This window comes from Grammomys surdaster, unplaced genomic scaffold, assembly GCF_004785775.1.
Source record: "Grammomys surdaster isolate TR1022 unplaced genomic scaffold, NIH_TR_1.0 255, whole genome shotgun sequence".
Taxonomy (NCBI): domain Eukaryota; kingdom Metazoa; phylum Chordata; class Mammalia; order Rodentia; family Muridae; genus Grammomys; species Grammomys surdaster.
The window spans coordinates 9,188,788-9,201,902 of record NW_021604696.1 but is presented as its reverse complement, the minus strand read 5'-3'; positions in this window follow the sequence as shown (position 1 = coordinate 9,201,902).

The window sequence follows — 13,115 nt, the reverse complement described above, 5'->3', positions numbered from 1 at the left end:
TGCTGACAGCTCATGACTTTCCCTGTGAGGGTTGTATGGTACTTGAAAGTCAAGCCGGGGAGATGAGGATTCCAGAAAGCTCAGCTCAGCCAACCAGTGCTCTAGGGGTTATCATCTTTGCTTTATCGTGGATGTTCTGTTCTGTCATTTTCTTATAATCCTTGCCTATTAATTGATTCATCCAATAATATTACTAAAAGGCCAAGCACGGCTCCAGATACCCTGAATGAGACACTTAGAAGTGGCTACAACGGGGATGGAGATATGACCCAGCAGTTAGGAACACTTGCTGCTCTTGCACAGAACCAGAGTTCAGTTCCCAGCCCCTACTATAGATGGCTCACAATCACCTCTAACTCTCAGCACTCATGAGTTCCAGAATAGTCTAGGCTACATAGGAAGACCTTATCTCAAAACAAGTGAAAAAGAAAGGAACAAAAGAAATGAAGAATGGGGGAAAAACAGTTAAGATACTAAATTTCACATTCCATGTATTTTACTATGACTTCAAGAAAAATGGAAAATACAAAACTATTTTTTAATTACTTGAGTGTACGCATTTTTTTCCCCAGCACCAGATTTCTATAACAAATGAAGGCATTTTTTAAAATGATATTTTTGAGCATTGCAAACAGCCCAAGAACTCACTCTCCAGTGTAGATTGGGGGAAATGATAAAACAGTTGAATTTGGTACAGAGGAATAAGGGAAGATATGAATACACCAGACCAAGGCTGTTCCCTTACCATGTGCCGTGAGGATGGGAGTTAATGCCTGTTAAGTTCTCTTCAGTTAGTGCTTACAGTTTCCAACACCATCTCATCTCTTAAGTTCACAGTTTCCGAGTCATAGCCTAGTTATCTCTTGTCCCTGCATAACCTGTGGAGCGTTTCAAACAATGGTGTGGGTGTGAACAGCTCATCCCTTTGTGAGCTCAGTGAGCTTGGATACTAGGGCATTCCCTTGATAAAGTTTGGATCTCTTCTCACCGTTGAAGTGACAATTTTGGAGTTTTGGTTTCTTTGAAAATCACAGACGCACTGTAAGAGTATGTTTTCATTTTAATCCCAGGTGTGGGGTATGGGGCTGCTTCAGCTTGTCTGACGCAGCTGACTATGATTTGCCTTTGCCTCATGCTCTGGCAAGGACATGATTTAGCAAGCAGCAGATAGTTTCCATGATTGTGTGATATGTGGAATTTGGGGAACTTTTCAGAGGGTGTATAACATGCTAGGGTCCTGGGAGGCATGGCGGGTTGTTGGTTGTTTGGCTGCTGTTGGTCGAGGTTTGTTAAGTAGTTGTGTGCAAAGAAAAAAACAAGAAGAAATTAGATATCCTGACAGTGAAGATCAAACTTGCCCCAAGGAATCTGATGCCAGAATCATCGGGAAGTAGTTTAATGATAATGTCGTCCTCTTTCTTCTCTGTCTTTTCTTTCTTCTATCTAGCAGGGACGTGCTGAGTCATCACGGTCTTTGGATGTCTCCAGAAGAGTTAGCTCTTCTCTTGGAACTGGTCTTGGGAAGGACTAACCAATGGGAGAGGTGAAGCATTAACTCCCAAGTTTTCACTCCTTCCAAGGACATTTTTCTTGTGCCTATAACAGAAAACACTAGAATGGAGCAACAGCTGATGGAATGCCAAGTCCACTAACAGAGACCTTACCTGGTGGACAGCCGTGGTTTGTAAGGAAGAAGCTTTCTCTCCTCATCCAGATTTAGCCAACCCCTAAGTGATACTCAGTCTTCCTTCATCATCATCATCCCCTGCCCCCATCCCCTGTCACTGCTTCTAGAACATGAGAAAGGATCCAATTTCCTGACCATCCATGCCAGGCCTCATATGAATTGCTTAGAACGAACACAGCCCTTAAAGAGCTTACAAGTATAGACGGAAACACAAGATGCAGGCCTCGCTTGGCACGTGAATCCAGTCCTTAGAATGTATATATAAACCATCTAGTGTCCTTAAGATAATTCATGGCTTACATTTTAAATAGAATACAGAAGAGAATAAGGATTTAAAAAGAAGCATGTGTATGTGTACATATGTTGCATGTACATATATACATATTTAGGCTTACATATTTTATAAAGCACACATGTATGAGCCAGACAATATAGAAATAGAAGCTCGATACAGCAAAAATGAAAGATTCAAGGCTTTTGCTGTTTTTCCTCCTCATAAAGTAACTCCAGACTGTGTTTTATTGGCTCCATCTATAAAACTGAAGAAATATGAGTCGGCCTGGAACCTCAGCTATTTGGGAGGTTGAAACAGGAAGGTAACAGGTCCTAGGCCTGTCTGGGCTACAGAGTGAATGCCAGGCCAATCTGGACAAACAGTGGGGCCTTATCTAAAACAAAAACTGAAATGAAGGTTGGGAATAGCTCAGGGGTGAGGAAGCATGTGAAGGTTCTAGGTTTAATTTCCATTCTAGGAAAAAAAAAACAAGAAAGAAACAATAAAAAGAAAAAAAAGAAATGTACTAGACATCTAAGTATTCAGATTCTTGGGCATATATCATCTATGAGGGTAAAAACACACAAGCATAAATATTTTTTCCCATAAAGTGAGCTTGGAGATTTTTACCTTCCACACAGGTGAGCAGTCATCTTTGTCCTAAATACCTTGTGTTCATCCTATGATGTGACACACTGAAGCGTGTCCCCTTCAAAAACGGCACGTCTCTACTACTTCAGACCACGGCGTGACTTGGAGGCAACATATTTCCACAGGGAAGCAAATTACACTAAAGTCAGAATGAGGGAGCTTTATCTCAAAAGATGGTGTCATATAAAGCAGAGAACTTGGGAGGAGTGAGAGACACACAGGGGAGAAGACAGTAAGAAGAGCCTAGGGCAGAAGAAAAACATTTACAGGTCAAGGGGAAACGTCGGAAAAAACTAGTCCCTCTGGCATCTTCAGCTTGGACTTCCAGACTCTGTAACTGTGGTGGCACGATAAGTCTCTTGCTTAATGTCACTCAACCTGTGGCCCTTTGTCATGACAGCCTGAGCAGACCCAAGCAGAGGGTGAACTGCAATCTACTGTACCAATCCATTTGATTTCAAGAGTACCTCAATACATCAAAATAACTGCTTCTAGGGAGCTCTTTTCTGGATAGTTAAGCTTATCTATGTAGTTTCCAGATAGGATGATCTGAGTTTTGACACAGCCGGCTTGTGAAGTGACCCATCTGTAAACTATGCAGGCAGATGAAGATGCTCACCTAGATTCTCCATCTCACAGTGAGGCTGGCTGTCAAGAGAGTCAGGTGGCATTATTGGTAATCTTCTGGTCACAAGTGAAGTTCTACTAGAATCAGCTTGAAGCAAACTAACTTCACAGATAGCTGTCATAGGATTTGAAAGAGATGCCATTCAAGAACATCTACCTGGACGAGGGACCCAGGCACCATTGGACAGCTCTGCCTCTGAGTTCAGGTCTGCCCGTCTCTGAATATCTGATCAATTCCCCTCTTTCGGAGGTCAGCTTCCTCTTGCTGTTGAAGGTTTCTGATGAGCTCAGCCTGGGTGCTGGGCTCATGTCTGCTCTCACATCCTGATTTCATCCTCATGCCAACTTTGAGAAACATTTGGATGATGGACATAGGCTAGTATTGAGGTTTGGAAGGGGGCCTGTCATTGTAAAACTGGTGACCAGCAGATAGCCTACCCGAGGCTTCTAATTGCTCATGACAGAGAATGTTCTAGAAGAGGTGAGAGTTGAGTGCTGGGTCACTTGAGGAAAACCTAAGCTTTCATGAGCTTCGTGGAAAAGCTCTGCCTGTACATTTTGTTTCTCTAGACCACAGAGAAGACTCCACACCCAAGCTTGGTGAAGGCCACCAAACATAAATCACCCTGCAGGCTGCAGTCAGGGACAGCAACAGCAGTGTCAAAACAAGGCTGAGCTCTGTCTGCTTGAAAGGTGTGCAGCCGCAGCAGCTGCTCAGAGTTTGCCAAGAGACATACCAGTTAGGAGATGTTGCTGGCATGCAACTTAGGGAACAACCCGACCAGCACTTAAGGTTATTGAGAAAAATACCTTGGGTCACATGTATTCCAGGATGTTATGTACTTGAAATTAATCATCCGTACCCAGCCCTGAGCCTGTTTAATTATGGTCCCCTCCCATGGTGTCTCTTTTAAAACTTGACCTCTTTTTGGTTGCAATTCAGATTCAGCAAAACAACAACCTGATTTTCTGATTTGGAAAAAAATCTTTCTAGAGATGAACAGTTGGGGAAAGAACAGGGCCTGAACTGTGTGGGAGAGGCCTTCAGAATGCCTTTGATGCCTGGGGAAATGCCATTCATCTCCGAGGTCAGGAAGATTACCCATCCCAACCCTGGTACTCAGCTTGCAAACCAAAGGAAACATCCAGGTGACGCAGTAAACAGATCCCTGGTTCTCCATGAGATCATGGCAGCCACATACCCTTGTTGTGTGTGTTTGGAGACAAGCATTGCTGTTCATGTTTAGTTCTGAGGTCCTAGCAGGGAGATACCTGATGTAGACTTTGGTTTTCCAAATCTTAGCATCCTTGCTTGCCTCATATTGTATAGAGAGAGTCAGTGGTAGAGGGAGAGACAGTCCTTGGAGAGCTACATTTAGGCAAAGCTAGGACCTTCATTTGTGCCATTGAAATGAATCTCAGAATGAGCCGGTATGAAGTAAAATCGTGTTTATTAGGAAAAAGACATAGTATGCGCATGTTTTCAAATTAAGTGTACATACTGACACACACAGAGACAGACAGACAGACAGACACAGACAGATTGACAGACAGACAAACACACACACACTCACTGACTTTTAAGTATCTCCAACTATAGCCCTATGTGTTACATCGTTCAAAGGTAATACTCACAATCAGATTTCATTTTAAGCAAAGTTTAAACGTTAAGTAAAACATTTTTAAAAGTTAAGAGCAAACTGATTTATTTACCCTTTTAAACTATTTCTTTGGTAAACGCAATTGTGATGTGATTTACGAGGACCACTCTTTAGATTTATGACGAGACAGGAGTGCTGATTAGGTTAAACACAAAAGGTCACTTGTGTTCTTAATAGTCTTGTTACATTTGTCTGGGTGTCACATGCCTGGGCTAGAGGTTAGCATTAGATATCTCCTTCTGTTGCTTTCTGCCATTTTTCGACAGGTTTCTCACTGAACACAGAGCTTGCTGAGTTGGTTAGACTGGTGGGCCCACAAGCTCTGGCATATTTCTGTCTCTGCCTCCCCAGTGCTGGGATTACAGCTACTCCCTGTGTGTTTGGCTTTCTTCTGTGGGCTCTGGGGAGTAAACTTGGGTTTTCATGCTTACCTGGCAAGTGCTTTACTGACTGAGCCACACCCCCAAGCCCCCACTTTAAAAACAGAACAAAACAGAAGAGATAGAGATAATCTGGGTACAATGTGGTTGATACCTGTAAATCCTATCACTTTGGCATGGGGCTTGGGGGTGGGGAGGGGCAGGACAACAGGGAGCTGGAGGCCATCCTAGGCTATGTCGCAGAGACCCTGTTTCAACACCCAAACCTAAAACCACAAACAAGGGGCATGAACTTCCACAGGGTGTGTTTTCAACAATAGGACATCCCATTTTCTTTGTTAGGGATTTGAAACAGGCCACAGGAGCCAACTAACTGAACCTTGAGTCGGATCAAGATATCAAAGGAACACCAGCCTTCCCCTTGCTGAAAGCGATCCGCAAGCCACATAGACCTTGGGGCCGTCCTCAACTACCTCTCGATTCTTCCTTCCTTGGCCTTCCTTGAGGGAGGTCACTCTCCTCTATCTCCACCTCTTTAAGAATCTTCACAGTGTTGGCTTTCTCTACTTCAAGGTCCTTTAACTGTGTCATTTATTGTCAACAAGTGACTAAATATTTTTATGAAGATGGAAATAGGGAGACTCCTTTATTATAGGGTGATGAGGAAGGGTCTCTCTGCAGATGGATCAGGAGATGCAAAGGGGGCAGTCACAGGAAGATGGGAGACAGGAGCCCCAGGACGTGGACAAAAGGCTGATGGTGGGGATTACTTCAGCAGGGATGTCAAAGTGAGGAAGGGAGGCTGATGGGAGTTAGCTCACAGAGGTAGGCAAGGCTGCTGCTGTAGGCCCTGTAGCCTTTGGTTTTACTAATGTATTTTATTATAAAACATGATGAGTAGACTTTGCAGGGGTTTTAAGCTGTAGCAAAATACATATAACGAATATTTGAACACTTAGCCATTCTTGATGCAGTGTAGTGGCATTAAGCATATCTACACTGACAGGTGGCCAACACAGCCCTCGGACTCTATAATTGATTTGATCTTTCCAAACCCAAACTCCGTTCCGTTCAAACCCAGCTTCCCGTTCTCTCTCCCCTCAGTCCCAGGAACTAATGTCTGTTTCCTGTCTCTGCAAAACAGATTGTTCTAGACACTGCATGTGAGTATCGTATCTTTCTGAGGTTGGCTTGTTTCATTTAACCCTGTTGTCTTCAAGGCTCATCTGCACTGTATTGTGTGTTTGAGATCCACCTACGGAGGATTCAGGTACTGTGTGCCTATGCCAAACTGGCTGCTGCTGTTGTCTTGAGATAGGATCACACTACGTACCTCAGGCTAGGCTGGAACCTGCTGCTTAGCCTAAGATGGTATCAATCCCTCTTCTGCCCCAGGCTCCTGAGTGCTGAGATTTAAGGCCCTGTGACACCTTGCTCAACTGGTTCATTTACTTTTTGATGGACTCTTGGGTTGTCCCTCCTTGGGGCTGTTGTTAGCATGATAAACATAATTGTCGGAGACCTTGATTTTAGGTTTTTTGAATGTTCTAGAAGTGTAATTGCAGGATCATGTGGTCAATCTAGTTTTAATTGTTTGAGAAAGCACCCCACTGTTTCCATAGTGACTTATCACCTTGTATTTATACAACTATGCGCAGGGGACAGATTCTCTGTGGCTTTCAAATCCCTGATCCTTTACTTTTTATAGAAATTAATTAATTTTTTATTTATGTGCATGTACTTGTGACCATGCTCCTTTATGGCTTCTGCTTCCACTCCTGCCTCTAGGTTCCTGCCTTGAGTTCCTCCCTTGTTTTCCCTCAGTGGACTATGACCTGGGATGTGTAAACTAACCAACCCTTTCCTTCCAAGCTGCTTTTAGTCATGGGGTTTTTAATCAGAGCACTAGAAAGCCTAGCCCAGCCTTATGACTTTATGTGTACCGTATGTATGCAGATATCTTTGGAAGTCAGAAGAAAGCATCAGATTCCCTGGAACTGTGGCCACAGGGAGTTGTGTGCTGCTAGATGTCGGTTCAGGGAACCAAACTCGGGTCCTCTATAAGAGAATTAGTGTTCTTAAGTGATGAGTCACCTCTCCAGTCCCTTCTTAGCTTCTCCTCTTTAGCTACCCTGGAGGTTCCTTTTTGGAGCGTTTAGGGCAGGAGAGTAAGTAGCTCTGTCCTTCTGTGTTGAGAGGCCTGGATACAGCCTCTCAACATCTCTGGGCCCGTAAGGATGCTTTCCACAGGGGGCAGGATCGTGTGGCCCTGGAGGCGGGAACATGTGAGTTCAACGCAGAGATTAACAGCATACGTGTAAGAGGACGCAAGGTCAGAAGTTGAAGGGAGGGGACTACTGCTTCCAAGGAGAAAGAGGTGGTGCCAGAGAACCCAAGCTTACAGCATGTCCTGTGGAGGTTAACAGCGAGTAGAGGAACATAGGTAGGCAAAGAATGTGAAGGCAAGCTCCGTGAGATGACCACTTCTGGTTCCTGGAAGATGTTGTGAGAAGAAAGGTGGGAAGGCACTGGAGTGGGTGTCTAGTAGGGACAATGGGTGGAAAGGGGAGAACCCAGGGGCCCCATTAAATATCCAAACTGGTGTCTATTTGGCAGCTCACAGCCTTAGGCCTCTGCCATTCCAAAGGGATAAAGCCGTTGCTTTGTGTTTCTCCACAGCCTGGTATTCTGTCATTCCCAGTCATTCATTTCTTTCACAGTGCCAGGGACTGGGTTTGGGCTAGCTGTCCAGACTGTTCCCAGGCTCTGCTGCTCTTACAGAATCATTCATTCCTCAGCACCTCCAGCATTCCAGTCTGAAGTCACTGGCCCTAGAACCACACAGCCTGCAGGACACAGCCGCCTGCAGGACACAGCCGCCTGCAGAGAGATGAGCAATGGGTGCCACTGGGGAGGGTCCCAGGGGTGGCCCCACCCTGGAGAGGCAGATGGAATCAACAGATTGGTGCTGGATGTGGGTGTGAGGGAGACAGGGGAGTCAAGAGGGAGGGTAGAGGTCCCTGTGGGAACACTCGAGAGTCCAGTTATTTCCCCATGCCCTGCAGGAGGATGCTTGGGAAGGGGCTGAGCCATCACCTCCTTAGATGAAAGGAAAGCAGACTACAGCAATCTGATTATCCATTTCGTTCAGGCTTCTTAAGTTTTACTGAATAACAAATAGAAAGAAGGAGAAAATTGAGAAGGGGGAGAAGAGAAAGGGAAGCAAGCAAGCAAAGAAGGAAGGAAGGGAGGGAGGGAGGAAGGAAGGGAGGGAGGGAGGAAGGGAGGGAGGGAGGAAGGAAGGGAAGGAGGGAAGGAGGAAAGGAGGGAAGGAGGGAAGGAGGGAGGAAGGACGATGGAGAAGCTGTCCACTGTTCCCTGAGATCCTGGACAGATATGGCAGAAGTGAGCTAGACATATCTCCCCACCCTGAGCTAAGGGAAGTCCCTCTAAAAGTTTGGTTCCAGCAATGGCTGGGACAGGAAGTACAAGTGAATCACTTCCCAGTGGGTCTATTGAGGCAAAGGTCAGCCTGGGACAAGGGGAATACTAGGAACAAAGAATCTTAAGGGCTGTGGAGGATGTAAGAACTGGACTCTTGAGGGGACAAGGGCAATGTAGGCAAACTAGGCCCCTCTTAGCATAGGCAAGGAGACTGGCATCATAGAATCAGCCTGGCCTCATAGAATCAGGGGTGTTTCCAAAGGAGGATGCTTCACACAGGCTATTTTGGAGAAGGCGATTACTTAGTGTTTAAAGACTATGAAAATTGTGTATGTGTTCCTTATGTAGGCTGGGCTAGCATGGAACTCATTTTTTCCTGCCTTGGCTTTCCAGAGTGATAGGATCCCAAGTCCAGGGCCACCATACTCCCCTCCCCCCCGCCTTAATGTTGTTTGAAGAATAAAATAGTTTTGACCTCACATTTAGAGTGAGATTTCTCAGCAAATCTTGATGTAGATGCTGTGTACTCACACAGAAGAAATCGCCTTTATTGTCAACTCTGAATAATTTCAGAATATTCCCTTGCACCTGTCATTGTTTCCTTTCCTTCCTGGCTGAAATTAAAGCCTTATTTCTGGGACATGTCACCTGGGGAAAGGCTTACGGATGGTCTGGTTATTTCTTTTCACCTATTTAACTTAAGAATTCTTTTACTCATGACAATGACATTGGAACTTGAGAAATATGAATCTCCCAAGATAGGTTTTGGCTAGAGGGCAGGGAAGTATTCGTGGGAAGCCCTCTGAAGACAATCTATTAATACCCCATGATCTATGTCTTGAAGCAAATATGTTGTTGCAGTGGCTTGCATAACTATACCCTGTCACAAAGCTACTATTGGATGCTCTAAACCATGTTCCAAGACCTTACCTTACAGGTAGAGTTTATAAATGTTTCTCCCTTCATTAGTTGAGTTTTGGACACTCCTAGTTCCTAACAGTGACTTCTTGGTTTCCATATTGTGCAACTAAGAGAAACAAAAGAAAGTCAGATTTATTTGCTCTCCTGTCTCTGACTGGAAAGTGCCAGCTCAGATCAAGTGGAGCCAGGAGAGACATGGAAATCTTTCTCCTGAGGATGTGTCCTTCCAGGCTCTGAAACCAGGAGGGCTATGTGGAAACCAAGCAATGACTGCTTCCAGGTGGGCAGGTTTTGGGGTATGCAGGAAAGGTAGCAGAATAAGATGGCTGTCAGGGACAAAGGAGGTACCTAGGGGAGGTGAGGGGGACAGTGAGCCAGGCTGAATCTACCTGAGAGGGACTGAGCTAGGGTGAGTCCTTAGAGTGAAAAGCTAGGAAACAAAATTGGGAAGGTGTGAGGGGGAAAAAAAGGATGAGAAGATGGAGGGGGTCATAGGAGAGTTTCTAGGGCATCCCAATGCCACTCTTAAGAGGCATATGGACACTGTCCCCAATCAAGTGGTTGCTAGAACTATGATTGGTTGGTTGATTCCTCCTCTTCCTCCTCTTCCTCTTCTTCCTCCTCTTCCTCCTCTTCCTCCTCTTCCTCCTCTTCCTCCTCTTCATCCTCTTCCTCCTCTTCCTCCTCTTCCTCCTCTTCCTCCTCTTCCTCTTCCTCCTCCTCTTCTTCCTCCTCCTCCTCCTCCTCCTCCTCCTCCTCCTCCTCCTCTTCTTCTTCTTCTTCTTCTTCTTCTTCTTCTTCTTCTTCCTCCTCTTCCTCTTCTCCTCCTCCTCCCCCCTCCACCTCTCTTTTAAATGCAGGTAAACTCCGAAAGGATGAAACTGAGATACTGTTATGGTTTGAGTATCTCCCCAAAGTTTATGTTTTAGAAAAGGTCCACAGTGCACCAGAGTTGAGCAGAAGAGCTTTAAGAATGAGCTTGTCTGGGGAGGTGGTGAAGGGGAGGGTTAGTTCCCCATAATCCATGTACAAGGCCAGGCATGACAGCAGGTACCGGTGACCTCAGCGTCAGTAGGTAGAGGCCAAAGAATGCCCTAGGGGGTTTACCTAATTAGCAGCCTAGCCAAATTAGCAAACTCAAGGTTCAATGAGATATTATCACAAAAAATAAGATGGAATGAGACTGTGGAAGACAGTTGACTTCGATGTCTGGCCTTCATACACATGCATAGGTGTGTTCACTTGTACACACTCACATACACAACAGAGGCCAGGGGTGGGGCTTGGGCTGTGATGTAAGAGTCCTTCTCTATTCTGGAAATGAGTTTGTTTTAAAAGTCAGTTCAGCCCCATTTGAGCTTCCATCTGCCATAGAAGTAGAACCTTACCAACCACATGAGACCCTCCATCTTAGACTTTCTAGCCCCTGGAACTGTAAGGAATAAAGGCTTTGTTTGACCTGCCTGGCTCAGGAGGCTGCAGCCATTGTGGACTTTGTTCAACCTCTTCAGAGAGCTGCTAACACTTCCTGTCTGCTGGGACTCAGCTGAGGAAGCACTCTCACCTCAGAGCCTTCCCTGAGCCCCTGAATAACTCACCTTACCTTACTTGTGCTTTTTTCCCCTCATGTCGCTTGTCATGGTTTGTGGGTGAAGGTCCCCAAATCATGCCCACATTCAGAGTTCTGCTAGAAGGACTCACAGAACTTAGTATATGGTTGTTGTTGTGTTTATAAAGAGATAAAGAGATAAAGAGTATGTTCTGTGGGTGTGTATAGAGGTATGGGGGAAGGAGACGTCTCAGCAGGCCCATGCCAAGGCATCTCTTCCCCCTGAGGGACCAGCCACACGATGGTATAGCATAGAATAGAGTTTATTCAGGGCATGGGGAGGGGAGCCAGGAGGGAGGCGGGCGGGGGGGGGGGGAGAGAGAGAGAGAGAGAGAGAGAGAGAGAGAGAGAGAGAGAGAGTTATTTTTAATATGCCTTAGTAGCTCAATGGCTGGGCAAGAAAGGGCATAGAAAGTGCCAAGGCCAAGAAGCAGCAGTTGCTGGCAGTCTGACTCGTCATTTAGTTTGTGCTCAGGTCTCCAGCACTTGGACTTGTCTATTAACTCCTCTCCACTCTAGCTTTGGGATTTCAGACAAGTCCCTTAACCTCCTTGGAGTTGAGTTTTTTCTGTTGCCTAGTAGTAGCCAGTGGTGTTTTGAATGAGAAATGTCCCCCACAGGCTCTGACATTTGAACACTTAGTCCCCAGTTGGTGGCGCTGCCCAGAGGTTGTGGAACCTTTAGGAAGTGAAGCCTTGCTGGAGGAAGTCCATCATGGGAGCGGGCTTTGAGTGTTGTCTTGTACCACTTCTTGTTTTCTCTCTGCTTCATGTTTGAGGTTGAAGGTATAATCTCTTAGCTTTCTGATCCACTTGCCATGCCTGTCTGATGGCACACCTCCCCTGTAACAGCCCGTTCTGCTTCTCCGGTCCTCGGGTCAGGGTCTAGCGAGAGAGAGAGAGAGTGGAGATGGAAGGGCAAGAGACGAGAAGAATGGAGACAAGACAGAGAGAGTCTGTTCATGTCCCCTTTTATTGAAAGGAAATCCTGGGTATACATAAGCACAAGCAGGGAAATGCAGCTGAAGACACTTTACCACATGTGCCTCGCAGCTGGGGGCACTAAACAACAAAACAAGATATGTGAGAAAAACAAGATGTTTATCAGAGTGTGCTCAGCTGTTGTAGGCTGTTGAAAACAAGTCTCTTGTCAGGGTACATGGCTCGAAATGGCTGCAAAGATGATAGCTGCTTTCTGCTCAGAGTCGGCTCTCAACACTCCCCATCATAATGGGCTCATCTCTCTGGACTATAAGCTAATTTTCTTTCACATTTATTGCTTTTATTCATGGCATTTTATCACACTGTCAGGAAAACAGCTAATACAAGGACTGCCTATTGCCCAATCTCATAGGGTTTTGTGGGCGGGGCCTGAATGCGACACAGGTTTAGGCGGCTTTTGATGCATGTCCATGCCTAAGAATGTTAGCTAGTGTAGAATGATTTTACAACTGTTTGCTGTGCCCTTCCAGATGGCTGTCCCTTCTGACCATACAAGTCAAAGTGCTCTGTGGCAGACAATTTTCTCTCAGGAGGGATTCTCTCAAGGAGGTCACAGTTGCCAGCTCCAGCTTTCGGGGTTCTGCCACCTTCTCTGTGTGGCCCATGTGCTGCCAAGCGTCAATGTTTTCCTGACATCTGATACCTTCTCCTTCAAGGCATTCAGAACCGTTTCCATGTTTGGACCCTGTGAGAACACGCCCATTGATTCCCACAGTCACTTGGTGAATTTTAATTTCTCACAGAGTCTGATTATTCATAGAGCACGGACACTGTCAAGCAGAGTCTCCTTAGCAATGTGGGTGAGAATAGAAGCCTGTTGATTTTCACAAAGCTCCTTATGTGAGTGTGACAAGTGTCTA